We start from the raw sequence: 26,324 nt of genomic DNA on the forward strand, positions 1-26,324 counted from the left end.
TACTGACATATGTTATTTTCTACTTTTTGTGACATGACCTACCTCTTTCAATAGATATGTGTTTGTAGGAGTATTTGGGGAACAACATATATGAATTTGTCCTGATTAACATCCGAAATTATCTTCTCAGAAGCCACATATTCTACTCTGAGTACAGGAGGTTGTTCCCAGCTGAGCCTCCACAGGCTTTGAAATGCAGAGCCTGGCTGACTGCTCGCTAGTCCTGGTCGGATGACAGCCCTCAGGCATCTATTTGCAAGAGAGATAAGCCTGGGGACAAGGAAACTTTTAAGGTTTCGTGCAAGGTGCCTGGAGACTCTCAAAATACATCAAACTGCAGGATTAAATAATGTCAGTGTGCTATCCCAGTCCTAGTGGCTGGACCAGATGCCCATCAGAGAGGCCTGAATTTCATACAGGATTTTCCTAGCCAAGTTGTAGTTTTCTTAATCCTGCTAACCTTGAATCAGTCATACAACTCTACATTTGCTTTATTAATGGTCTTTATATTCCACATGTGAATTGGAAAGGCTGTAAATATTGTTTTCTTACCTTGAGTCAGCTTTTAATATCTGGCCTTCTACAGATAACATAACATATTAAAAAATAACTTTCATGTACTTGATTATGGGATGTGAACAGTGGTTTATTGAACCTTACAGCGTTAACACGCTAGTACTATGCATGATCCTTTTGCATTTGTTTTATGAACTAGACCTTAAATAATGAAAACTGAAAGTGTTAAACCTGCATGAGCTGTTTTCACAGCATTTGTTTTCAGTAACAAAAAGTAACTCATTTAAGAATCTGTAACTAATTCCATGTCTAAGAACAAAAATGTCTATTTATGTTGAGATAATGCTCAAGTAATCTAAATGACTTCAGATCCCACTAAACATAAGGGGAAATGAATGAAAACAAAGCAATATTAAAAATGACTACCTTAATCTCACCACTCTCTTTCACTTGCCAAACTGCACAGCCTTAGCTACCACTATCACTTCCAATCCCACCTGCCTCCCTTCTCTACTTTTCTCTTGTCATGCTGCATTCTTTTTTTCAATGTAGGCTTTTCCCCCTCCATGCAGCAAAAAAATAAGGTGACTGAGAACCCCCAAGGTTTACATTTTATAGACTCAACCACACCAAGAAAATATTTGAACAACTAATTCTTGAGCCAAAGTGTAAAATCCAAAGGTGCAGACTCATTGGCCTGGCTGGGTAGCAACCAATCCCTGGGCCAATGGACTGCAGTTAGGGTGGTAGCCACATTGAACATAGGCTGCTTCTGTAGCAACTTGTAGATTGCGAGGGTGGATACAGTTCCAATAGAAGCAACATTTTTTTCTTAATGGAAATAGTGCTTAGGTATTTTTCTATAATTCATTCACTTATTATGCTCCAGATATTTTGTAGATTCTGGGGATACAAATATTAAGAAGAACAATATAGTTTTCATCTAACAGAACTTATAGTGTTATGGCAGAGAATGATAAGCAAGAAACAAAAATTCAGTAAAATAATAGCTATCATGAATACAGTAAGTTTTCACTTAAACTCATCGGTAAGTTCTTAGAAACTGTGACTTTAAACAATGTACAGCAGGTCCTTGAATAATATTGTTTCCTTCAATGCCTTTTTATTATAATAATGATGAGAAAAAAATTCCATTTCATTATACATAGTTTTACTTAAGCTCACAGTTTCCAAGAAACTATTGAAGACATTATATGAGAACTTAACTGTACTTCAAAAGAAATCATGCACCATGCTAAATACTTCCTAGGCACTATCTCCTTTAATTTTCATAAAATGTATTCGATCACTTTACAACTGAAGAAAACTGAGGCTTAGCCCAGTTTGACAATGGATAAAAGCCAGATTAAATTAGAGTTTATTCTACTTGCAAACATCTAGAAATGTGACTGAAAGAGAGAATACAAATAGCTAAGAGTAAAGGGGGTTGTCTTCACTTTGTGCTCAGAAGTCATTATAGGCAATGACTTTTCAAAGTATGCTTTGATCATTCATAAAAGTGATATGTATATGTATGCAAATTTAAAGCTGAGAAAATATATGCAAAGTCATACTACTTAAAGTTAGATGCATTTCTTTCCAGTTTTTTTTTAACGTAAATTTTTCTTCTTTATTTCTTTGGTTAACTGGTATATTACTCAAGCTAACTAACCTAGCTTATGCTGCAATAACAATTTAAATTTGATATCTCAGTGTCTTAATACAACAAAGCCATATTTCTTGTTAACTGTGAATGTTTAATACAATGGCACTTTGCTCTAACCTACGTAATCGCCAACTGATGGATGCTCTGCTATAGAAAATGTAGCTTCAGAACTCCTTTCAGCAGAAGAGTAGGAATACTCGGAAATCACACGGAGACTTTTCTGTTCACACTTCATGAACAAGAACTAGTCGAAGGCCACACATAATTGCAAAGGAGTTAGGAAGAGTTGTCTCCTCCATGTCCTGGAAGAAAAAAAAAGACTGAATATTGATAAGCTTATAATATCTACCAGCATTAATACGCTTTATTTTCTGTTTTATTTTGGAGCAGTGGTGTTTTTTCTTGGTAACAGTTTCTGAGGAATTTGTCCTTATATCTTTTTATCTTACTCAACCCAGGCTTGTCTCAGAATTGTTGGGAATTTCCATGTATGATGTTATGTTGGCACTTCTTAATCTAAGCATATCACTTACTAAATCTTTCTGGAAAGGATCTGCTTAATATGCTAGGGATTCAGCTGGCAGATATGATCAGAAAGTAGCCCTGGAAGGTAGCAAGCAGGGCCCACTGCACGCCCAGAACTCTGTGCACTCACCTCTTATAGAATCTCCAAACCCAGCATGTCAACAAAACAGGAGGTTCTCAGCCTCGAGATTGGAAAGCAATGCATTTTAATTTATTATTAATACTAATCTGAATTCAATGCCTCCTCCACTAATGGGGTCATTTATATTTCATTTTACTCTCCAGTAAACATATAGCTCCTTCTCCTTGCCTATAAAAAAGAAGCAATTAAACAGCCACAAGAAAAGCTGAAATAATACAGAAGATACATGAGATAGGCAAAGTCATTTTCCTGTTTAGTAATGGCAAATGTGCATTTTTCACACTTGTGGGAGGAAAAGAAGTGAAACTGAAATCAAATTTGAAAAACAAATCTGACTCCGATCTGTTCTGTACCTTTTGAGAATTTTTGTTTTTGTGTTTTGTAAATGAGGAGGTTTGACAGAAGTTTATACCTTTACCCTTGGGCACAGTGATCGTTGCTCACAGCCCTGCCAAGCTGTGGATCTAGCAAGGGATATTTTATTTTAATTCTGATCTCTGATTTTATACATTATATTCATTTGAGCGGAGTAGAGTGAGAACTAATATACTAATCATGGGCCTATGAGTTTTGTCAACTGAAATTTTAAAATAGCTTTAGGTTAAACTAATTGTATTTGACTTCAAGTCCCAGCTTTAATGCCATCTCTACCACAACATCTTAGAACTCACTAGAAGTAACTGTATGTTTATTCTGCCAATTCATAGCCCTTTGTCACCTAAACCCTCTAATAAACAACTTATTACTTTTTTGGTTAATTAGATGCTTATTTTTTCAACCTAATTGATCTTGAAGCACGGGAGAGCAGAAAGTATATTTTATTTCATGCTGGTAAAAATCATATGTTAGTTTCCTGTAGCTGCTATAACTAATCACCCCAAATGTGGAGGCTTAAACCAATAGAAATTCATTTTCTCTAAGTTCTTGAGGCCAGAAGTCTAAAAATCAGTTTCACTGATTTCAGCCAAAAACAGAGTCATCAGAGTCAGATCTTCTCTGGAGGCTCTAGGAGAGAATCTGTTCCTTAACACTTCCAGTTTCTGGTGGCTGTTGATTCCTTGCCTGTGGCCACATCACTCCAATCTCTGCCTCTATGATCACATTCCCTTCTTTTTTCTGTGTGTGTCTGAATTTCTCCCTGTCTCTGTCTTACAAAGACACTAGTAATGGTATTTAGGGTCCACCTGGATAATCTCCTCATCTCAAAATCCTCATCAAATCTTAAAAAAAACTTTTTTTTTCCAAATAAAGTAGTATTTATAGGTCCTGGGGATTAGAACATGGACAGATCTTTGGGATCTATTTTTGACCTATGATATATCCCAACCTGCACCCAGTTTGGAACACAGTCCTTAAGTATTCATAAATCTTTGTTGAATTGAAATATAAGATCTGGGGGGCAGTATTTTTCTATCTGTCTCTATAGTTGTAACATCTTTTATCTCTACTTTTCCTGGGGTATTTCCTCTTCTGTGGACTGACTTCTTTGTTCACCATCAATGCAATCCAAAATGGCAGCCCTAATCTTAAGGAATGCATGATTTTCCAGCTCAGCTCTCCACCTCAGTACTGATTCATTCTCTCAGTGACATTATTTCAAAATTTGTGAGAATGACAATAACTGGTCCACTTTGTATCCAGTGTTGATTACTCACACAGCCATCTTTGGCCATAAGAAAGAGGCGAGGCTTATAGATTTTGCAGATTCTCTATGAAGGAAATTGGGCTGGGAAAGGATATAACTGGTACCTCTAATGTGGCAGAGGCATATGAGAAACATTTTTTGAATCTTTGATATGCAATACTAACTTCAGTCAACAGGTTTGCTAATCAGGGTTTTAGATCCTACATTAGAGGCAGTTTACTGAGTCACATTGTTCCTTTGTTTTCTACATTCCACTTCCAGAAATCTGGAAACTCTTTTTCCCTTTCTTCCTTGCTGAGTATCAAGTTTAAAACTTGGATATTCTATGAGCTCAGGGTAAGACACCTGATTTTTTGCACTAGTTTAATCTCTAACTCTACATATGATATCTTTTGGCAAAATACAATACATTCCTTTAATTTCTCATTTTCTACTTCAGCAGAGGAAAGTTGTGTCTTTTTTTTTTTTTTAGAATTCTCAGATACGTTTTATCAGACTTTTTTAGATTTTTAGTAAAAGGTAGAATGCAAGATTTACATATGTAATATCAAAACAAAATGCATTTTGTGAGGTTTGTCAAGTAATATTCTCTGAGATATTCACTTGGTATGTAGACAACTATAATTGCAAGCTAATTTATTTCACCAATATATTTGGATAGTCAGCTTTAAAGTCTTTTGTTGTTGTTGTTGTAGTAAGAACATTTAACATGAAATATACTCTTTTAATCCATTTTTTAAATGTACAGTACTGTTAACTATAGGCACAATGCTATACCGCAGATCTCTAGAATTTATTCATCTTGCATAATGGAAACTTTATATCTATTGAATGAAACTTCCCCATTTCCCACTCCCCATAGTTCCTGGAAGCTACTATTCTACTGTCTCTTTATGAGTTTGCTTTTACCTTGAATAAGTGGAATCATACAGTATTTGTTCTTCCATGACTGGCTTATTTAACTTAGCATAATATCCTCCAGGTTTATCTATGTTATTGCATATAACAGGATTTCCTTCTTTTCTAAGGCTGAATAATATTCCATTGCATGTATATACCACATTTTCTTTATCCATTCAACAACACCCTAAACGTTGTTTAGATTGTTTCCACATCTTGGCTATTGTTAATCATGCTGCAATGAACATGGAAGTGCAAATATTTGTTCAAGATCCTGATTTCAAGTCATTCTGCTGAATACCAGAAGTGGGATTTCTGAATCATATGGTAATTCTATTTTAAATGTTTTTAGGACCCTCCTGTTTCCATAGCATCTGCGCCATTTTACATTCCCACCAACAGTCCACAAGGGATCCAATTTCTCCTCATCTTCACTAACATTTATCTCTTTTTTTGTTGTTGTTAATAATGGGCATCCTAACAGGTATGAGGTTATAGCTCATGGTTTTGATTTGCATTTCCCAGATGATTAGTGACATTGAGCACTTTTTCATATATTTGTTGGCCATTTGTATGTCTTCTTTGGAAAAATGTCTACCCTTAGACATTTTTTAATTGGGTTATTTAGCTATTTGCTAGTCAGCTGTAGGAATTCCTTATGTATTTGGATATTAACTCTTTGTCATATATACGGTTTGCAATTCTTTTCTCCTATTCCATAAGTTGCCTCATCAATTGTTGATCATTTCCTTTGCTGTGTAGAAAGTTTTTAGTTTGATGTAGTCCCACTTGCTAAGCTTCACTTTTGTTGCTTGTGTTTTTGGTGTTACAGCCAAGAAATCATTGCCATGACCAATGTCATGAAGCTTTTGGGGACCATTGTATTTTAATGTATTATTCCCCACTAATTTAAACAACTTCAAAGTAATGTAAAATGTACTTTTCATGAGTAATTAAGGAATAAAATAAATTAAATTAATGCAATTTTTTTATTGTATCTCCAAAGCAAATCATATAACACATTGTGAGATTCAAAAATAGAAACAGAAAGAAAGGGAAAAACCAGAGAAATTCTATCTCATTGCTGCCAATAGGCTGGAAATTCCCTTTAAGAAAATATTTTTAAAAATTAAGAAAGCAGCTGGAAGCATTTAGATATTCCAAGACACTTCAACATTCTTTGTAGACTATCATTTAAAAAGAATTATTTTTAATCATGTATTTTTAAAAGGAACAAAAAATTCGGCTTATCAGCACAGTGATTTTTGAAAACTTGCTTTCTCATTTATAATCAAAGCAGAGATTACAGACATTTGGCTCTAGACAAGACTTTTTCTTCTGAATCTTCAAGAAAATCTCTCTGATTCATGCCTGCTGCTTCTTCCATCCCTACTCTTTTATAAAGGGGCAAGGGAATGAAAGAGTGTTCCTTTCACAGATATTGATCCAGTAATTAAGGAAAAAAAATGTTTGTGGCATTTCCTCTCAATGTTTTATATTTGGTTTTGTCTGCTATTTTATAGCTTGGGCTGTTTAAAATATTGTTTTCCCAAGAGACTCATAAGCCTCTTTCTTAAAATGCTTCCATCCTTTTTGTTTAATTCCTCTCAAATTTTCCCAGAACATTCTTTAGCTCCCCGAAAGCAAAGAAGCTAATTTTAGAGAAGTTGGTTAGCTGTCCTGGTCACTCGGCACAGGGTTTCTGCCATCCAGCTTAGGTGGTATCTAGTCTGTAATCAACATTACTTGAATTTCTCTATTTGCTTACCTCTAAATTAAGCATAAAATATATATGACATGAAGCTTAATCATTAATTAAGCACAGTCCCATCCTCACATGAAAGATGGTACTTAGGGTTAAATTATGGTATTTGCATGTTAGTTGTAAGCACGCTTTATGAGGAAAGCACCATAAATTCTTTGAGAAAAGAAAAAATTTCCTGACAGTATTTTCACTTTTGTCTCCAATTTAGAAACTTTGCCAACAAAGACTGATGTAAGAACAAGATGAAGAAATTATTTAAGAATTCTGACTGAGGGGAAGAATGTCTAGATTGGGCAACAAATATATTTTTCTCTGTTCTGAAAATTCCAAGTTCCTAAATTTGCTTCTCTTCACAAAGCTGGATATTAGGTTGTTGTTATAAAACTCACATTTAAGGAATAGTCATCTGTAGTATTCAAAATGTGCCTTTTGGGAAGTATGATTGGGGATACCTCACTGAGAATCAAACTGTGATGTATTCACAGTGGTCCTAAGAGGCCAGTTCATATACACGTACCCACTTTGTGCCACTAGAATATTCCCTCTCTCCAGGAATCTTGAGTTTTCCTGACTATCCAAAGTAGTCAGAGGCCCTTAAGTGTCAGTTTCTGCCCTGTGGTATTAGTGAGATGTTAAAATGAATCTACAAAAGCTCTAAGTCCTATATATCATGTGTGACTCTTCCTCCTCCTATAAAATACAAATGCCCCCATCAAATTCAATGGAGCAAATTTTCTTTTAATTTCCTTCAACAGTGGTTTATGCCAGAAACTTGAAGATGCAATGAAACAAGAGCGTATAGGTAGGAAGATTTTAGAGAGTCCCCAAGGATCTGCTTACCATTTGGCAAGATAAAATAATCCAGAAGAGAAATTTCTACATGTGTCTTACTCTTATGCTAGATATGAGATAGATATAAATTTCTACACTGGTCTTCAATAACTAAATACTTCCTATTTTTCAACATAGAAGAGAGGGAGGGAAGGGGAGAGACAGAGAGAGAAGAAGAGGTGAAGATGGAGAAAGAGGGAAGTGGGGGAAGGGGAGGGAAGGAGAGACCACAGTAAGAGGCACTTAGTTGCACTTCCTTTTCTGTTCTGTCCTTACTGTCTCCGAACTGAATGTTTGAGAACAAGATTTGCAGAAGGTAATGGAAGGAAAATATAGCATAAAAATGATCTCTAAGAGGGAACCCTTGTACACTGCTGGTGAGAATGTAAATTAGGACAGCCATTATGGAAAAAACAGTGTGCAGCTTCCTCAAAAAATTAAAAATAGAACTACCATATGATCCAGCAATCCCTCCTCTTCTGGATACATATCCAAAGGAAATGAAGTCAATACCTCAAAAAGTTGTTTGTACTCCCATGTTTGTTGCAGCATTGTTAACAATAGCCAAGATAGGCAGGGCGCAGTGGCTCATGCCTGTAATGCTAGCACTCTGGGAAGCCGAGGCAGGAGGATTACTCAAGGTCAGGAGTTCAAAACTAGCCTGAGCAAGACTAGTTCAAAACTAGCCTGAGCAAGACTAGCAAGACTAGCCTGAGCGAGACCCCATCTCTACTAAAAATAAAAAGAAATTAATTGGCCAACTAATATATATAGAAAAAATTAGCCGGGCATGGTGGCGCATGCCTGTAGTCCCAGCTACTTGGGAGGCTGTGGCAGAAGGATTGCTTGAGCCCAGGGGTTTGAGGATGCTGTGAGCTAGGGTGATGTCATGGCACTCACTGTAGCCTGGGCAACAAAGCGAGACTCTGTCTCAAAAAAAAAAAAAAAATACAGTAGCCAAGATATGAAAATAGCCTGTATGTCCACCCACAAATGAATGGATTAAAAATGTGATACACACACACACACCCTTAAACATACACATATACACAAAGAAATATTATTCAGCCATAAAAAAATAAGGAAATTTTGCCATTTGCAATAAGATGAATAAACCCGGAGAATGTTGTACTAAGTGATATAACCCAAACACAGAAAGAAAAATTCTGCATGATCTCACTCATCTCACACGGAATTTTAAAAAGTCAAACTCAGAAGTAGAGAGTGGGGGTGGGGGGAATGGGAAGATGTTGGTTAAAAGATACAAACTTTCAGTTAGAAGATGAATAAATTCTGGGGATCTAATGTATAGCATAGTGCCTACAGTTAATATTTTATTGGATACTTGAAATTTGCTAAGAGAATGGATCTTAAGTGTTCTCACCACACACAAAAGAAATGGTAACTATGTGAGGTGATGGATATGGTAATTAGCTAGATTGTGGTAATTATTTCACAATGCACACATTTAAGAAATCATCACATTATACACCATATATATATATATAATTTTTATTTGTCAACTATACCTCAATGAAGCCGGAAAAAAAATTTAATTAAAATAAAATAGAATTTGCATTTCTCATTTGATAACTCATATCTTTTGCCCTAAGGAGGGGGAAATCTCTTTTTCTTACACATCCATATAAATTTTTTATATTGAAAATGTCTTCCTACTACTTATCTTTGTTTTAGTTATAATTTCTTAAAATAGAATGATTTTCATGTGATCAAATAATTCAGCATTTTCCCTTATAATATCTAAAAGAAGGAAAAAATGTAAGAGTGAAAGAGATTCGGGTTTAATAGAATTTGACATTTTAAACAATGATGTGTGCTCTAGTATATGCATGTGTTTGCTTATGTTTGTAGCTGATACCAGTTCTTGAGGTAAAGAAATCATTGCAGGTCAGGCCTGTGATCAGGTGTTTTTGTGGGATCACTCTGAGTCTAGTAGAATTTTTCTCAAATATACAGGTGTGAGATTTCCACAGTCATCTTATTCTAGGAGGATAAGGCTTAAAGATATATGACTCATGTCACACAAATGCCAATGAGACCTTCAACCAAATGTATTCATTTAAAATGGGAAGTAAGTTGATAATGCTATCAGTCTGTCAGCTATACAGAACATCCCCTTCCGACCATGAGAGAGCCACGAATGGTAGGTGATGGGCGTAAGAAGTTATTTAGAGAATATAGAACTAGAGCAAAAGGATTTGGAATCGCCCAGCCTTACACTTGTCTATAAATGTAGTAAGTGAGACACAGTCTTTATTTAATGGGGTATAAATAGATTGTTTTGATTTAATTACTGTGACTATGAGTAAGCCAACAGTTGTCCTCTTATATGACTTTTATGACTTGTAGCATAGTTTTTATCAGAAAATATTTGGAATATTTGATGAGCCCTTTTTTCCTTTTTCAAAAGCATTCAAATCAAATGTAAGGTTCAGATATTTAGGCTAAATGAATTATGTGTTAGTTTTGAGGTTTATCTGGGGGTCTTTCTACACATCGAGCACCACATTCGGCCACATTTATTCCCAAAGGGCAGTTTTATGGGGCTGATAGAATACACAGGTGTGCAGAAATTGCAAAACTAATTGAAGATAATAAATGCTCTGCTTCTCTGCCCTAGAGCCACAGAATAGCAAGTAATACCTCTTTGCTTTTTCTTTATTCCTTTTCTCAACATCTTCTTTGCCAATTGAGAAATCTCTTTATTTCCTGTGTGTTTATAGTTTGGCATTTCCTCTTATTCATTTCCATACCCTCTTAAAATTTGCCAGTTTTAGTTAACCTTTTAGAAATATTAACTTGCAGTTTCAGCTTTACATAAAGCAGTCACTGGTTTCCAACACAGTAACAGTTGGTACATAAACACCAGCCCTTACATAGAAATATTTCCATACCTCTGGCCAATAGGCCAACATCTGCATTATCAGATCTGATCATAACTAGATGATGAATGGGGGTTAATTGTTTCCATTTCAATTATAAGCTTCTAATCAATTATCTGAGTACCTATCATGTAAGTATTATTTTTAACAATTTTGGAAAGAAGCAAAATCTCTGCTTTCAAGATGGTCGTTATTTGCAAAGCTCTTTAAAAAGGCAAGACATTAGGACAGGTGAAAAGGTGAACTTAGGAAAGTTAATAACCTATTAAAAAGCAGTTGAATGGATGCCTCCAGGAATTACACATTAATATGATATAGGCAATAAATGCTAGGTTCAAATGAATTCAGGGAAAAGGTCTGTAAGCACACTCAGAGAATGTTCCAGTGCTGGTCAGATTCGAAGGATGGGTAGGACTTGGAAACAAACAAAAAAAATTAATAAGGGTGAATGTGTGAGGGGCGGGGGAGAGTCTAAATGGTGTGATATTATAGGAGTGACAATCAGACTACATAAAGTCTGATTTGGAACTCAAGGTTAGAATACTTTAATATCTAACGGCACATTTGAACACTTCTTATTTTGTGTTCCTGGGAAGTATTCTAACAATAGAATAGAGTATATCCTATTACTCAAAGATTTTTATTTATAGGATTATTCTTCCACTCAACTCAGACTTCACAGAGGCAGGCTGCGTGCATGTTCTTCATTTTCATTGGCATCTAGTACAAAACCGAATACATAAAAGTCATTTGTTAAACCTTAGATGATTAAAAGGTGGCAAAACAAATAATAATAGATTTTGCTATTAGTAAAGATCATTAATTTTTTTTCATTAATTCCTGGAGTTTACATTCTCACTAAGAAAGGCATGAGATACCTGAATATCCTTTGGTTTCAAATGAGATTCTATTTGGCTTCGCTCAAAAAGGAGATCAATTGAAAACCACAATTGAAAATGCTATTTTAAAGCTAAATGGAATTATTTTATGTATTCATTCATTCATTTAACAAATATTTATTGTTCACTTACTACATGCTGGATACTGTTCTAGGTGATGGGGATATAGTGGTTAACAAAGTAGATTAAAAAAGCCCTGCCCTCATGGAGCTGATATTCTAGTAGATGGAAATGAGCAAACACATTTTTTTAAAGTAAAAGATATATATACTGTAGTTGGTAAAACTGGTCCCAACTGATCACTTCTTTCTGCACCCATACCCTTTTCTGTGTAACATTGCAACATTGTAGTAGCTGCCCGCTCTGACTCTGCACTTGGCCATGTGGCCTGCTCTGGCTGACAGGGCACCCACCGTGCAGCTGGCTGAAGGGTGAAAGTCATGTTCAGTAGAGCCAAGACCTCTGTCACCTCACCAGGCCCTCCTAGGTTGGCCAACAACCAGGGGACCAGCAGACATGAGAGTAGCCTAGCGCATGTCAGGAGAGCTGCCGAGATGGCCCACAGTTGGCCATAGACAGGGGACAGATCAGCTAAACACCACACACTTGGAGCCAAATAGATGTTTGCTGTCGCATACCACGAGCATTTGAGGTTCTGTATAGATGTGACCTTATTGTGGCGATGACTATTTGTATGCTCAAGAAAAATAAAGCTGGAAAGGTCAATAGGGAATGCAAGGACAGGGTAGTTCGCAAGTTTACGTAAGGTAATCAGGGCAGGTCTCACTGAGAAGATCACACTTGAAGAAAGACTTAAGGAGTTGAAAGCAGGCTGGGCATGGTGGCTCACATGTGTAATCCCGGCACTCTGGAAGACTGAGACAGGAGGATTGCTTAAGGCCAGGAGTTCGAAACCAGCTTGGGTGAAATTGAGAGACCACATCTCTACAAAAAAAAAAAAAAAAAAATTAGCCAGGCATACGCACTTATGGTCCTGGCCACTATGGAGGCTGAGGCAGGAGGATCACTTGAGCACAGGAGTACAAAGCTGCAATGAGATGCGATCATGCCACTGCCCTCCAGCCTGCGTGATGGTGTCAGGGGCTGGGGGAAGGTGGGGAGGTAAGAGAAGGATCCATGAAGGTATCCAGGAGGGAAGGGGGAGTGTTTCAGGTGGGAAGAACACGTGTGCAAGGAGAAAGCCTACTGGAATCACAGGAAGGCTAGTGCAGTCACACAGGGACAAAGTCAGTACAAGAGGAGCAGAACAGACCCAAATTCTGTGGCTTTTTAGGAATTCCCAAAGCCTCACCATGCTAACATGGGTTGTGAATTTCCCAAAAGGACATTTAGAATTCTACAATTCCTCAAAAGTATTTGATAATTCAACCCTTTTGTTCAGAGCATCTCAAAGCACTAGAGCCTGGAGAACCCACCCTGTGGCAGGGCTTAAAGTTACTGACATGCAGAGAAATGGGTAGTTTTCATCTTAAGGTCCCAGGCTAGGCTGAGATAGGCTGGTCCGAGACAGGCCCATACTAGCACCAGGACTGCATTCCAGCGGATCCAGCACTTAGGTGGAGTGAAGTCGGCTCCAAATCACGCCCTCTGGCTATGTGACTTGACAGGCTAAGATATATTGGTTTTTATCATTAGAAAAGTTTCATATGTGGCGTGTTACGTCATCACGTAAGTGTTCCAAATGAAATAAAATTCCACCACGGGAAAAAATTAGATAGTGTGTCAAAATACGTGGAAGTTATAAATCACTAAACATCCCAGGCTTCTATTTGAAAAAAAGGCCAGGGTAATTCTCCAGATGGTCTCAATCCATGCCATTTGGGGGAAATCAAATGCTTCAACCTGTCTGAGCAAAGAAGCTATCCTTTCCAAATAAACGTAAGAAATGGGATTTCTATGGTGATTTCAGAGATGGATTAATGTTTAAGTGACCTACATAAGAAATGCACATGGCTATTGATTTGTCACAGGAAGTATCATCTCAATCCAAGGCCCTAACGCCAGAGAGTTTCTGCTGTCTCTGTTGAATTTAAGACGATGTATACATGAGACGAGAATTTTCAATCCTTGTCCATTATTTGATCCCCAACTCCCCTTTTCCCCTGTTTTTGTTATACCTTTTTATTCCCATTCCTTCCAATTATAGCTACTTCTTCTTAGAATAAGAAAGAATGTTAAAGGTGAGAATGAATGGCATCTCGGCCAAGTAGTATCCATTATGTGTAATTTATTCAATTTGTGAAATCTCTTAACCATCAAATATTGCTAAATAAATTGTCTTTTGGATTTTCCCTCCGTCATAGTATACATGAAATAACATGTGTAGAAACATCTTGAAATAATGTAAACTAAGCAATTTGTAAGGCAACATGTTCCCTAAACAGCATAGTATATAAATTTTTAAAAATTGCTCTGTAAGTACAAAACACCTTTCTGCAAACTGAGAAGAGGCACGTTTTCCTCTGCTTCCCTGAAAGGTCCGTATTTCCTCCCTCCATGACTAATTGGATACTTTTTATTTCTTTTCGAAACTGCAGGCCTGAGAGAGACTTTCCCTCTGTTTCTGCTTCACTTATTCGCTTGTAGGGGAGACTCAGCAAACATCTGTGAAAGCCAGGAAATGGCATGTGTAGGAGAGACAAAAGCAGATTCTCCTGCTGTAGCAACCTGCTGTCCACCTTCTTTCCAGCATGGTCTGAGTTAAGCCACCTGCGAGGATGGAGTCCACCTACAGACTTCACATGTAAGCATCACACTGAGTCTCTGGGGGGAGTGGAATGGGACTATCTATCCAATCAAGCAATCGATACTTATTGCTTTCCTATCTTATGAGATGCCCTCTCTAATAGATCCTCAGAAATACCAATGTATGTCACCAATCCTGGCCACAAGACAAACGCATTATAGTTGGGTAAATAAGGTAACATTTCTATTTTTAATAAAAGTATTAGCTATTCAAAATAAATTGAGTTGTTCAGATACTAACATTACACAAATTCGGTAGAATAAGAACTATTACTTTGGGATGAGCTAGGCCATCCGGGTAAACTTCAGAGAGGAGGAAACTTGATTTCAGCCTTGGAACATAAAGCCTGATCTGGTAGGTAGGTTGAGAGATATGGAGATGGCTGCAGGAAAGGCATTTGGTGAGAACATATATTCCTTCCAAAAACAGGCCATATTAAGTGTATCAGGCACTATCTTAGGTGGAGAGATAGTAAAAAAACATGATAGAATGCCAGGTTCTTTGGATTTTATATTCTAGAGGGAGAAAAGGTAATGAAAAAAAAAATCATTGCACCAAATTGCAGTGAGTGTTATGAAAACAAAAAGCATGCCTGGACCTCAAAATAGCAAAGGAAATAAATGAACAGCAAAGAGAAGATGCAAAAGATTAGAAAGAAGAATTTGCCAGAGAATTTGTCAGATCACTCCTCTGAAGCACAGAAGAGATACTAAATAGTGAGTTGGAGGCAGTAGAATGAATGTATTGGGATGGTAGATCAGAAATAAGAAAAGAAAATTAAATAGCATTTGAACAAGCCAACAGAGGATAGGCAAGAACAGAGGATGAAACAGCAATAAGAATTGAAACGAAATTGTGGCCATGATATGAACGGCCTAGAGTGAAAACTCAACTAGAGTTTAGTATTCACTTTATAAGCAATCTACTAAAGCCTTCTTAGCAGGGCCTGGCATGATTTGAAGTATGTTTTAGTAAGTTTCATTGAGTACCAGTGTAGTCCGGGATTAACCAGAGAAGGGAGAGAACAGAGTAGTGCCTGAGAGAGGATGAAGCAATAGGAAAATGAAAGAGGAGAGAGAGGGTCCAGCTGTTCCACAGGCAGAAGACGAAACCGGCCAGGCCAAAGCGTGCAGCAGGCACTGAGGGGGAGGGAAGAGTCGAGCATGCTGGTAGAGCTGTCCGAGGAGGGAAGGTGGGTTAGGGAGTTAATGTCAAGTTAAGAGTGGAGGCAGCAGGTGTGTGGGAGCAGATTCTCCATTCGGTCAGGAGCGCGTTGCGTTTCAGTATCTGGCAGGTTAATCAGGAAGAGGTATTCTGCTGGCGGATCCAAAACTGAAGGGAGGGCGATTTCAGGCTTACAGATAAAGATTGAGAAGAGGATAGTATAGCATCGTGCTTCGGAGGACCCAGCTAGACTCTGTGCCGCTCCGCCTCTTATTCTCTGTGCGTCTCTAGCAGTTATTTATCCTTTGGGAGACCCAGTTTCTTCTTCTAGAAAAGGGGGACAATAATACCAACCTCATAACACTGTTGTACGGGTCAAATAAGTTAGTCTATGGAAGGTGCATAAAACAGTACCTGGCACACAGTGTTTTCTAGTGTCGCAATTATGTTATTATTTTTATTATTGCTATTATTATTAAGGTGACATAGATGAGGAACTTTGAAGCAGTGAGCTAGAGCAATAATCTTCAAATGATTCTTTTTACCATCACTGTTGAATTATACAAGCCATCTTATTATTCATGAGAATGAACAAATGCTGCTTATTGCTATGCAGTGTATATTTTGATTTTCAAATCCAAGCTCAGGAAAAAAGAGCATATTAAAAACACAATACACTATATTTTTGCCTTGTGTCCAAAGTAGTGTATTTCTTATAATAGTTGATTAATTAGAACATTAAAATAACCTACAGACTAGACCTAGATTTTGCAGTAATTTTAAGACAAATCAAGACTCACATCTGTTAAATTGGGATGGATTTAGAGGTTCAGAGAGACAACTAGAGAAAGTGTCACTTTATTCCTGAAGATTTTATCTTGATTGTTGACATTATTGATGATCTTCATCAGACTCAGCTCAGACACATTAGGGTTAGGGTTAGGGTTAGGGTTAGGGTTAGGGATAGAGTTAGGGAAATTTTAGAGAAATAAGTCTCTAAAAAAAATATGACCATGGAAATATTAACCATTTTTAATAGAAAAGTATATTGCATCAGAATGTTCATCAGTTTTTGGTGCAATAAGACTACAAAAATTACAAATGTGATTTAATAAAGCTCACTGTGAACTGCTACTTAAAAAAAGTATGCCTGTTAATCCAGCCTGTCTCTCAAAGTGGCCTTTCACAAAGGAAAGGATTATCTCATAGTACATCCTGTTCTGGTGTGCAGCGAGGGTGCTTCATGGGTTCAGCTGATGATGGTTTTCTGGAAGCAGCTAATACCCTGGAGGGACATGCTCAGATGATAACCATGCAGTTTGTCTTTGCAAAGGGAAAAACAGTCAGTTCATATATCTTATATGAAAAACTTCAAAATCAAATTGCAAAGCACATGTTTTAATGACTGACTTTTTTAGGGTCTGAAAAATATTTTAATCTGTATTTTAAGTGAGGATATTATTGAACTTGTCCAAATAATGATCAATAACATCTGTTTAAAATTTTAATGAAATGATAATCGTTCTAGTCCATGTACTGCAGATAGACTAGATTTATGTCTTTAAAGGTCTGAGTCAGAGGTACACAGAAAAAAATTTTAATGTTTTATTGTTATTACCAAATGTATGTAGAGTATAAGTTTTTTAGCAACCAAGTGATGTAAATAGAAAGAAATTTAGACAAAGGATAATCTCAATTATTAATTGCAAGGTTTTGGGGGGTTTTCTTAAAGCAAAGATTATGTTTCTTTTCTCGCAAATGGTACTCTGAATAAAGACAGGAGTCTTTAAAGATAGCTTTCTTTAAATTCATGAAGAGTATAAAGACAGTTTGGTGTTTAATGCTTAAGACACTTGGAGCTGGCCAGGCCAAATGGCTCACACCTGTCACCTCAGCACTTTGGGAGTCCGAGGTGGCAGGATCACTTGAGGCTATGAGTTCAAGACAGCTTGGGCAACATAGTGAGATCCTGTCTTTATGAAATTAAAAAAAAAAAAAGAAATTAGCTGAGCATAGTGGTGCATGCCTGTAGTCCCAGCTACTTGGGAGGCTGAGGCAGGAGGATTGCTTGAACCCAGGAGTTTGAGGTTGCAGTGAGCTGTGATCAAGCCACTGCACTCCAGCCTGGGCAACAGAGCAGGACCTTGTCTCAAAAAAATAAATAAAATTAAAAAAACACCACCTGGCTGGGCGCAGTGGCTCATGCCCATAATCCTAGCATTCTGGAGGCCAAGGCGGGTGTATTGTTTGAGCTCTGGAGTTTGAGACCAGCCTGAGCAAGAGCGAGACCCCCGTCTCTACTAAAAATAGAAAGAAATCAGCTGGACAACTAAACATATATAGAAATAATTAGCCAGGCGTGGCGGCGCATGCCTATAGTCCCAGCTACTCAGGAGGCTGAAGCACGAGGACTGCTTGAGCCCAGGAGTTTGAGGTTGCTGTGAGCAAGGCTGACACCACGGTATTCACTCTAGCCAGGGCAACAGAGTGAGACTCTGTCTCAAAAACAACAATAACAACAACAACAAAAAAAAAAAAACACCACCTGAAGCTAAAAGAAATAGTTGCCACAGTACTGTACTCATAATTATATTTTATGTGAAATAACACATAGTCTGTATCTGTTTAGCTTCAGATTCATGTAATTCTCCCTGCAAATTTGAGCTGAAGTAAAAATCTTGCAAAGCAGCTGAGCAGGAAGCTGATAAGCTTACAAGTATGGGGCACTGGGCTGCTGGTTGGTTTGGGAGGGAAAGTACTCGAGGCTGAACAGGAAACTCTGGGCTTCCTAGACCCCCTTCTCCTTGACATCTAGTCCACAGTGATTTGACACAACCAGGATTGAGGGAATACTTTCTGAATTTTTTAGTAGCAGGAGATGCCTCTATTATAAACACCAACTATACATGGGCTGAGCACACGTGAACAGTCTAAGTGAACAAGCCTAACCCAAGGTGAACCACATAGATGATCTAGTGGAGCCACAACTCCTTGAGGGCATAACCACAAAATAGGTTTATTTTTCCAGTGATCGTTAACAAATATTCTCTGTTCATTAAGATCACTTCTTCTACCAGCTTATTAGTGAATTAATATGATCATACAAATGTTCACTCCTTTCAGATCTTTAGAGGAGTTCCTCTTCTGTGCTCCAGCTCAGCAGGGTTGGAGCCAACTCCAGGTGTGATTTTGGAAACTGAGGCTGGTCCTTTCCCTGAAGGCTGTGCCTGCTAAGGCCCGGGGCTGGGTGTGAGCACAGATGTGCTTCCAGCTTCCTCTTATCTCCTATTTTGATTCTAAAGTTCTCATAGGTTGTCTGTATATGCATGACTCTGAAGTGGCCAAAGGAAGCTAAGATTGGGAGGTAAGCCTGACAAATGAAACTGTAACAGAGCCGAGATGAGCAGTCCATTCCAAATCCCACTTCTGGGCTTAACTACTAAATAAAACCCAAGTGCCCCTTTGAGCAATAGGAAGTTAAATATATTCCCCAAGGCTCTTAAGACAGTCATGTGTATTTAAATATCTCAAACTAACCTGAAATAGATTGAAACAACAGTTCACATTCTTGAGTGTAGCATGGATGAAAAATAGGAAATAAAAACAACAAAAATAAGCAGACACTAAACATGAAAATAATGTACGATTGATAAATATAAAACTTTTTTTTCCTTGATGGTTTGCTTACCATACACTAAGCCTAACAGAAAGGAGAAATGTTTTCTGTCTTCCACTGCATGCCTCGGCACCAACAATAGTACCTGGTGCATAATAGGCTCTCAATAAATAATTACTGAATCAATCAATTTATCAATCAATGATTATAGCCAGATTTTTAAAGAGTGCCTGGACAAGTGATAACAGAATCAACACAAATTTTATTCTTTTTAATTTTTATCTTATTTTATTTTTTTCAACACAAATTTTCAATGCAACGATTAGATTTTAGCATTGGCTATCTTTGGCAAATATGAAACGTTCCCATTTAGCTCCCAAATGTTCCTGTCATCGCTGCGTTAGAATACTTATCAGATTCCTGTGATCATTTGTTCACATGTTTGTCTGCCCCACTAGACCACCATGGCTGCTTTTCTCCAGCTTGGTGCGGTGTCTGGCACATGGTGTGCAATAAATATTTGATGAGTGAAGGAACAAATAATAGGTACCTGGAGAGCAAACATTCCAGATGCGTTACTAATTGAGATGTCAGGAATCTCTTCAACTTTTATATAAAAAAAGAACTGTAGGGTAATATCCTTCTCAAGATTTCTCAGGCCCTTTGTACGATTTTGGTTTATTTTTTTCGTTTTCCAAATGACGTGGGTAAGGAACTCATTTCTTCTGCTGAAGTTTCAGAGATGACCACATGATGGCGCTGGCGCTGCACCATAAACCCAGAGGCAGCTGAGCAGCGTGCATCCCTTGGGTTCTCAGGTGCCTCCGTCTTTCTTCTTCCTGCCCCTGTTCTTTGGCTGTTTCCCCTCAGGTCCTCCTTCCCACCCAGTCAAGCCTGATACATATTAACACTTGCCAAGAAGCTGTCACAACGGAACTGGGGTACTGCCCACCTGAAGCTGGTACTTTCTTTGTTCCCTGACAGGCCAAATTCTATGGATTCCTCTCATCTAAAAATAAAAAATCTAAGAACATTTTGAATGCTGTTTAAACTGTGCGTTCTTAGTTCAAGATACAGGTATTTTTATTTTGCACTTCATTAATTAGCCCCCGCAAGTGATCTACTCTCCCTAAACAAAATAGCCAGCAAAGCAAATTGTGTACTAATAAGGTATTAGAACCTCTCAGCTAAGAAAATTGAGATTTAAGCCTTTGCCGGCATATGTAAAAGCAGTAGATGATTAGAGTGTAGACCACGTGGATACCTACATGTGATGTAGACTGGGAAACTCAGAGAACAAATAAATTACTTGAAAATTACCTCCTTGCTAAGAACTAAAGATGAGTTCAGAATGTAGATAATGACGTGGTTTTTAAAAATAGAAAGGGGATAATGGTTTTATCAAAGTAGATTTTTCTTTTCTGTTTTTGATTGAGGCAAATATTACACATGATGGAATGCCCCAAGATTTGTGTTTTGTTATCAACAATTTTATTGAGACACGATTTACATTTAACAAAATGTATCCATGTGAGTAAATAGTTCAACGAGTTTTGACAACTCTATCTATACTAATGTAAACACCATCACAATCAAAATATATAACTTTTCCAAAGCCCAGGAAAGTTTCCTCCTGCCTTCCCAGGCCAATCCCTTCCCTCATGATCTGATTATTACCTGAGAATACTTTTTTTTTTAACTAGACTTTGATCTTCACCTAAATGAACTCATACAGTATATATATTCTTTTTGGGTCTGGCTTCTTTTGTTCAATATATTTTCAATGTTCATCCATGCTACAGAGCATATTAGCAGTTTATTCTTTTTTATTGCTGAATAGTATTCAAGTATATGAATATAACACAAATTTTTATTTGGTCCTTTCATAGACATTTGAAATGTTTCCAGTTTGGCCTATGATAACTAAAGTTGTTGTGAACATAATTATTCAAGTATTCATGTGGATATATGCTTTCATTTATTTTTAATAAATACCTAGGAGTGGAATTGCTGGGTTATAGGGCAGGTGTATATGTTTAATATTATAAGAAAGTGCCGATGTTTTTCAAAGCGATTGTATTGGTTTCCTAGGACCATAACAAAGTACCACAAACTGGTGCATTACAACAGCAGAAATGTATTCTCTGAGAGTTCAGGAATGCAGAAAGCCAATATCTAGGTGTCCTCAGAGCCAAGCTCCCTCTGAAGACTCTAGGAAAGAATCCTTTCATGCCTCTTCCAGCTTCTGGTGGCTGCTGGCAACCTTTGCCATTGCTTGGTTTGTGGCGTCATTCCAATTCTTCTGTCTTCACTTGGCCTTATTCTCCCTGGTCTCCTCTGTGTCTCAATTTCCCTCTTCTCATAAGGACACCAGCCATTGAATTTAGGGCATGCACCACCATGCCCGGCTAATTATTTCTATATATGTTTAGTTGTTCTGCTGATTTCTTTCTATTTTTAGTAGAGATGGGGTCTCGCTCTTGCTCAGGCTGAATTTAGGCTCCATCCTAATCCAGCATGGCCTCATTTTAACTTGATTGTGTTTCCCAAGAAGGTCTCATTCTGAAGTTCTAATTGGATGTGAATTTCAGAGCCACGTTATTTCACTCAGTACAAGTGTCGAACAATTTTACAACTTCCACTGATATGTAGGAGAGTTCCAGTTTTGCCACACCCTTGTCAATGCTGGGTATTGTCATTGTCAGTCTTAAAATTCTAGCTATGGTAATCTGTGTGTAGTAGTATCTCATTTGGGCTTTAATTTCCTTTCTCTTTTATAGACAGAGCCTTGAACTTCTGGGCTCAACAATCCTCGTACCTCAGCCTCCCGAGTAGCTGGAGCTACAGGCGCATGCCACCATGCCTGGCTTGGGCTTTAATTTTCAATTCCCTGATGATTATTGATGTTGGGCATCTTTTCATGTACTTATTAGCCATTTAGGGATCTTCCTTTGGAATGATATCTTTGTCTTTTGCCCATTTAAAAATTGGGTTGTCTTCCTTGAAATTGATTTATAGGAATTATTTATATAATCTGGATATGAATCATCTGTCAGGTACATGTATTGCAAATATTTTCTTTCCCAGTCTGAGGCTTTATTTTTCATTTTCTACAACATCTTTTGATGAGTGGAAGTCTAATGCAGATAAAGTCCAATTTTTAACTTTTCTTTTTATGTTTAGTGCTTTTTATGTCCCTTCTGAGAAATCTACTCAAACCTAAAGCTGTAGAGATATTATATTTTCTTCCAGAACTTCTATAGTTTTAGCCTTTATATTTAAGTCCATAATCCATCCTAAGTTAATTTGTGCATATGGTATGAGGTAAGACTCAAAGTTTATTTTTTCCCACATTTGTCTAGTTGTTCTGGCTCCACTTGCTGAAAAGACTCTTCTTTCTCCATTAAATAGCACTGGCTGAAAACTTGTTGACTGTTTATGTTGTGTTGAAAATTAATTGATGGTACATGTTTTGTTCCAATAGTCTATTTGCCTAGTCATGCCACATTGTTCCAATTACCGTAGTTTTATAGTCTTAAAGTCAGATCGGGTGGGTCCTCCTACTTTGTTCTTTTGGGGGATAGTTTTGGCTATCATAGCTACTTTTCTTTTCCATGTAAACTTCAAAATTAGCTTTTTGGTTTCTACCAGAGAAAAGGAAAATAATTGTTTGGATTCTACTTGGATTGAACTGAACCCATAGTAACTAGGCTTTTTCATAGTTAATTTGTAAAATCCATTTCTTGCTAAGAAAGCCTCATTTTTCTAACCTTATTTAATTTCCCCAAATTGTCTTATCTTTGAAAAAATATGTATACCTTTCTTAAGCCAGATCAGAACTTATTTTAAAAATCTTGGAAACCATCCAATTTATTTTAAGTGACTCTACCTTGCAAAAAGAAGCTTCTTCCCAATAATTTAAGCCTAGGAAAGGATTTTTCTGACACTAAAAATACATACTTATGATAAGTAAATCCATAACTTTAGAAGTGTTTTGGGAGCTTTTTAAAAAATGCTAATTTCCATTTTATTTAAATGTTAGCTTCTAACTACTTCTCCATAGACTAGGTTTGATAGAAAAATACAGCCTAATTATTTGAATTCAGTATAGTCACATTATTGAAATTTAAAAACAAATTTATTTTTCTTCACATCTCTGTTATTTTACTAAACACTTTAATTATATATTCACGATATATATGTACAGAATGTTTGAAAAATAAACCACATAGGAAAAAAAAAAACAAACACCTGGCATATTTTACTTTTCAAATGTTTTCAGTCTTAGGTTATTCTCAGTTTTGTTTGTGTTTCTTTCCACATGAGATATTTCACTGTTAAGGGAGTAAACACTGGAAAGCAATGTGTTAATTATTGTGATAGCCATGCATTTCTTCCATCCATCTTTCTCCACGGTATGAAGTCCATTCAACAAAGCAAGTCAACTTCCCTGCCTTCCCTGATGTTCCTACCCTGTGTCCCAACCTCTCCCCAGTCGCCAGTGACTGAAACATCTGGACTGTAGCATCCTGTCCTTTATCTTTCCAAACCCAAAGGGACGTGAGCTTTAAGATTAAGAAATTACTGTGTATAGGATCACAATGATTCAAAGAAATCTGTGGCCCCAACCAAATCGTTTGAAAATTAGCCTACATGTTAAAGGTGCCATCTGCTGGGACTGTCAGGGAACCCAAAAATACAGCTTGTATATCCCTCACTGTCTAAAATATTTGCGATTCCTATATTCCTTCCATAAGATACATTTTCCCCCTCACTATAATATTTCTGAAATTAGAATACATTGAAAACTCTAAAATTTAACAGTAATAAGTGTTTCTTCCCCCCAAATCAGAGAAATATATAACTGAGAATACTATACTGAAATTAGTACAACCAAGCTTGCAAGGCTAGACCTGTTTGGGGGAATGAGACAAAGACTATTTATAAAGAAATTTAATTATTTTTGAAAAATCCATAAAACGAATGATTCATAGTTACTGAAGTATTTCTGAAAATGTTTAATGATAAGTAGAATTGTTTACATTATCATGTTAATGGACAAAAAAACCCAACGGACAACAAAACATAGTTACCAACTAAGCTCGGACTAAGGCACTGGTATCCTGATTAAGAATGCAGGATTTAGCAGGCCTGGGTTCAAGTCCTACCTCTACCGTTTATTTCCTGTGTGATGTTGAGAAAGTTACTTAGTCACTCTGAGCCTCAGTTTCATCAAAGAATGCTGAAAATTACAGAAATCATAGGGATGTAAAACTTAAATTAATGCAAAGCAATCCCTGGCATAGACTATACCATAGAAGTATTCATGAGTTTACAGGGAAAATAACTAAAATATATAAATCAGAAGTTTATTTATGAGATAAATTTTTGTTCTTCTTTATAAAGTTTTGCATTTTATAATTTCTAGAGGTGACATATTTTATTCCAATAATCAGGTAAATAAAGTAAAAATTTTAAAAAAACAAATTTTAAAACAAAATTTTAATAAACAGATATAAGTGCTTGTAGGCCGAGGGGGCAATTATAGATAAGAAGAAGAAAACAACTGCTAAGAGGTTCTAGTGCAATCCTCAAGAGTCGTAGGCCAGCTATGAGCAAGCAGCCCACTTGTAGGCCAATTGACTTGTAAGAAATGCAATGGGCATCATTTAAAGCATGCAGGTAGCAGGAAACACTAAGACAGAGCGCCATCACCATTCTAATCCTCTATTCAAGAGTTTTAAAAAATGCATATAATTAATACAAACAAGTAATGGGTCCGTACTTTCTGCAATGAAAGATGATGATGTTCTTGAATTTTGTATCCCACTGAGAACTGAAGAGGTTGCATTTCCTAACACATGCATGCCAACAAGGGAGGTGGGAATAAACCTATTCTTTACGCTAGTAGTTACTATTTTCCTTTACAATCCCATGACAACAAATAATTCTTAATTTATCTCAAAGATGAAAGTGAAACTTAAAGAAATTGTTAGAAAGGTATGATAAAGCATTATAGTACTAAACTTCATTTTATGGCAGTTAGGAAATGCAAAAAGGACCAATTTTAAATAACGTATAACTGGTCATGTATCTTATAGTTGTAAAACTTCCAATAACATCTGTTAAATTTATATGTAAAGAATAAAGACAAGGCTGCAATTTGATATACTTAAAACTACTCCCATAAAGAAATAAGTTTCTTAGGATTAAGAGTGTATCTTAATACTCCTATCTTCTCAATGCCAAACAGGTTGTTTATGTATATACAGTAGGTATCAGTTTGCAAACACCTGTATAGGTAACAAGAAATAGCAAACTTTATTTTCTTTAATTAACTTAAATTTGACTCAATCTTTAATTAACTTAAATTTGACTTCCCTTCTTCTGCACCAAGGTCACACACGGCCCCAAGCTTGGGTGAGCAGGCTATGTGCAGAGACCAGGAACCTGTCTCTTGGATTTGCTGACAGCTGCTGAGATGCTGAAAGTCCAGGCTGTCGTGATCACCACTGCTTCTGTGCCATTCTTGTGGCATGTGAACTTCTGCCCAGGAGAGTAGCCAGGGTCAGGAAGCCACTGTCCCATTCAGGCCCCCTCTGATGTCTTGCTGCCACAGTCTCTCATGCTAAAAGGAATTGGTTTGGTGGTTCCCACTTCTTTTACATTATTTCACCCCCATTTGGGGGATAGAATAAAAATTTTATGTTTTAACCATGGAAAGGTTAAACAACACAAATGATCCTTATCTCTCAAAACATCCTGACTTTTCATTGCCTAGATAAGACCACAAAAGTTCTTTATTGAAGAACAGAGACACTTTACTTTTACAGGACAATAATAAAATTCTGAAGTCTTCTCTACACCCCTTGCACCAGTACCCATACCACCCAGATCAGGCAGGGGAGTTACCCTTGGAACTTCAAAGAAGTCACATACAGAGAAAAGCAAAGAGAAGCACTACACTTATCTTCCTAAGTATTGC

The sequence above is a fragment of the Microcebus murinus genome, chromosome 12 (genome assembly GCF_040939455.1).
Source record: "Microcebus murinus isolate Inina chromosome 12, M.murinus_Inina_mat1.0, whole genome shotgun sequence".
Lineage (NCBI taxonomy): Eukaryota > Metazoa > Chordata > Mammalia > Primates > Cheirogaleidae > Microcebus > Microcebus murinus.